Here is a 3,712-nt window from a genome sequence, read left to right as displayed (position 1 = left end):
CTCAACAAGCAAGTTCTAGCTTAAAAGTGAGCTGAAATAGACAAACTGTCTTGTCAGAAACTTAGCTTTATACCAAGTTATTTCTGAGGTCCCAGGACAAATGTGAATAGGGTACAATTCAGCTGTTTTGTTTTATACACTACTGATTTGTGTGCAAGTGGCCAAAATTACTCAGTTTGGAGACTTTCAATCCAGTGATCCCATTTCACATCTCTTGTAAAGATGATTCTGGAGCTAATTCTGTTGAATGGTGAACATGGGCCAAGGCTGAATTCTTTGGTCCATGATGTTGAGCCCACATTTGCTTATTCTGACTAACATGGCTGGGGTACTGTTAGTCTGGAGCTCTGATGGTGGCAGGTTCCTGCTTGCTCTAAGAATAAAATTCCAATCAACATGTACATGGACCATTTCTGATTTTTGTTTGATACAGTACCTGATTTTGTTTGCATTGCCCAAAACAACTCAGTTGGGAGACATTGAATCCATTGATCCGTCAACAAACATCGGTAGAACCTACGAATACTTAAAGAAAAAAAGGGAAAAGTTTAATCAAGAGACTGTTTCCAAAGTTGTGGCTCAACAAGCAAGTTCTAGCTAAAAAGTGAGCTGAAATAGACAAACTGTCTTGTCAGAAACTTAGCTTTGTACCAAGTTATTTCTGAGGTCCCAGACAATTAAATGTGAATAGGGTACAATTCAGCGTTTTGTTTTATACACTACTGATTTGTGTGCAATGGCCAAAATTACTCAGTTTGGAGACTTTCAATCCAGTGATCCCATTTCACATCTCTTGTAAAGATGATTCTGGAGCTAATTCTGTTGAATGGTGAACATGGGCCAAGGCTGAATTCTTTGGTCCATGATGTTGAGCCCACTTTTGCTTATTCTGACTAACATGGCTGGGGTACTGTTAGTCTGGAGCTCTGATGGTGGCAGGTTACTGCTTGCTCTAAGAATAAAATTCCAATCAACATGTACATGGACCATTTCTGATTTTTGTTTGATACAGTACTGATTTTGTTTGCATTGCCCAAAACAACTCAGTTGGGAGACATTGAATCCATTGATCCGTCAACAAACATCGGTAGAACCTACGAATACTTAAAGAAAAAAAGGGAAAAGTTTAATCAAGAGACTGTTTCCAAAGTTGTGGCTCAACAAGCAAGTTCTAGCTAAAAAGTGAGCTGAAATAGACAAACTGTCTTGTCAGAAACTTAGCTTTAGTACCAAGTTATTTCTGAGGTCCCAGACAAATTGAATAGGGTACAATTCAGTGTTTTGTTTTATACACTACTGATTGTGTGCAATGGCCAAAATTACTCAGTTTGGAGACTTTCAATCCAGTGATCCCATTTCACATCTCTTGTAAAGATGATTCTGGAGCTAATTCTGTTGATGGTGAACATGGGCCAAGGCTGAATTCTTTGGTCCATGATGTTGAGCCCACTTTTGCTTATTCTGACTAACATGGCTGGGGTACTGTTAGTCTGGAGCTCTGATGGTGGCAGGTTCCTGCTTGCTCTAAGAATAAAATTCCAATCAAGATGTACATGGACCATTTCTGATTTTTGTTTGATACAGTACCGATTTTGTTTGCATTGCCCAAAACAACTCAGTTGGGAGACATTGAATCCATTGATCCGTCAACAAACATCGGTAGAACCTACCGAATACTTAAAGGAAAAAAGGGAAAAGTTTAATCAAGAGACTGTTTCCAAAGTTGTGGCTCAACAAGCAAGTTCTAGCTTAAAAGTGAGCTGAAATAGACAAACTGTCTTGTCAGAAACTTAGCTTTATACCAAGTTATTTCTGAGGTCCCAGACAAATTGAATAGGGTACAATTCAGTGTTTTGTTTTATACACTACTGAATTGTTTGCAATGGCCAAAATTACTCCTTTTGGAGACTTTCAATCCAGTGATCCCATTTCACATCTCTTGTAAAGATGATTCTGTAGGTAATTCTGTTGAAGGTGAACATGGGCCAAGGCTGAATTCTTTGGTCCATGATGTTGAGCCCACTTTTGCTTATTCTGACTAACATGGCTGGGGTAATGTTAGTCTGGAGCTCTGATGGTGGCAGGTTCCTGCTTGCTCTAAGAATAAAATTCCAATCAACATGTACATGGACCATTTCTGATTTTTGTTTGATACAGTACTGATTTTGTTTGCATTGCCCAAAACAACTCAGTTGGGAGACATTGAATCCATTGATCCGTCAACAAACATCGGTAGAACCTACGAATACTTAAAGGAAAAAAGGGAAAAGTTTAATCAAGAGACTGTTTCCAAAGTTGTGGCTCAACAAGCAAGTTCTAGCTAAAAGTGAGCTGAAATAGACAAACTGTCTTGTCAGAAACTTAGCTTTATACCAAGTTATTTCTGAGGTCCCAGACAAATTGAAAATGTGAACAGGGTACAATTCAGCGTTTTGTTTTATACACTACTGATTTGTTTGCAATGGCCAAAATTACTCAGTTTGGAGACTTTCAATCCAGTGATCCCATTTCACATCTCTTGTAAAGATGATTCTGGAGCTAATTCTGTTGAATGGTGAACATGGGCCAAGGCTGAATTCTTTGGTCCATGATGTTGAGCCCACTTTTGCTTATTCTGACTAACATGGCTGGGGTACTGTTAGTCTGGAGCTCTGATGGTGGCAGGTTCGTGCTTGCTCTAAGAATAAAATTCCAATCAAGATGTACATGGACCATTTGTGATTTTTGTTTGATACAGTACCGATTTTGTTTGCATTGCCCAAAACAACTCAGTTGGGAGACCTTGAATCCATTGATCCGTCAACAAACATCGGTAGAACCTACCAATACTTAAAGGAAAAAAGGGAAAAGTTTAATCAAGTGAGTGTTTCCAAAGTTGTGGCTCAGCAAGTAAGTTCTGGCTTAAAAATGAGCCGAAATAGCTCAGTTGGGAGAGCGTCAGACTGAAGATCTGAAGGTCCCTGGTTCAATCCCGGGTTTCGGCATTGTTCTTGGTATCGTGATGACAGCGGCATAATCACTGGCCTTTTAGGTAGTAGCTGCTTGCCAGAAGCCTAATAACAAAATTGCTGCTTGGCCAGTATGTGGCTGTAATTGCCTGGAAAAAAAAACACAATCAGTGAAACAGCTTGGTTCCATGGTGTAATGGTTAGCACTCTGGACTCTGAATCCATTGATCTGAGTTCAAATCTCAGTGGAACCTGACAAGAGTTAGCATAGGTGCCTTTATGCAACTAGACAAACTGTCTTGTCAGAAACTTAGCTTTTTTGGTCGATGATGTTGAGCCCACATTTGCTTTTTCTGACTAACATGGCTGGGGTACTGGAGCTCTGATGGTGGCAGGTTCCTGCTTGCTCTAAGAATAAAATTCCAATCAACATGTACATGGACCATTTCTGATTTTTGTTTGATACAGTACTGATTTTGTTTGCATTGCCCAAAACAACTCAGTTGGGAGACATTGAATCCATGGATCCGTCAACAAACATCGGTAGAACCTACGAATACTTAAAGAAAAAAAGGGAAAAGTTTAATCAAGAGACTGTTTCCAAAGTTGTGGCTCAACAAGCAAGTTCTAGCTTAAAAGTGAGCTGAAATAGACAAACTGTCTTGTCAGAAACTTAGCTTTATACCAAGTTATTTCTGAGGTCCCAGACAAATTGAATAGGGTACAATTCAGTGTTTTGTTTTATACACTACTGAATTGTTTGC

At 39.3% G+C, this 3,712-nt stretch overlaps 2 non-coding genes across 2 annotated transcripts; both read left to right on the top strand.

The window, feature by feature from the left end:
* The first annotated feature begins 2,911 nt into the window (after positions 1–2,911).
* On the top strand, positions 2,912–2,984 carry trnaf-gaa (transfer RNA phenylalanine (anticodon GAA)). Its single transcript has one exon. It is a non-coding gene; the product is annotated as a tRNA-Phe (tRNA).
* Positions 2,985–3,130: 146 nt separating this feature from the next.
* On the top strand, positions 3,131–3,202 carry trnaq-cug (transfer RNA glutamine (anticodon CUG)). Its single transcript has one exon. It is a non-coding gene; the product is annotated as a tRNA-Gln (tRNA).
* The last annotated feature ends 510 nt before the right edge of the window (positions 3,203–3,712 follow it).

The sequence above is a fragment of the Ictalurus punctatus genome, unplaced genomic scaffold (genome assembly GCF_001660625.3).
Source record: "Ictalurus punctatus breed USDA103 unplaced genomic scaffold, Coco_2.0 tig00064082, whole genome shotgun sequence".
Classification (NCBI taxonomy): Eukaryota; Metazoa; Chordata; class Actinopteri; order Siluriformes; family Ictaluridae; genus Ictalurus; species Ictalurus punctatus.
This window is presented reverse-complemented; position numbering and strand designations above follow the sequence as displayed.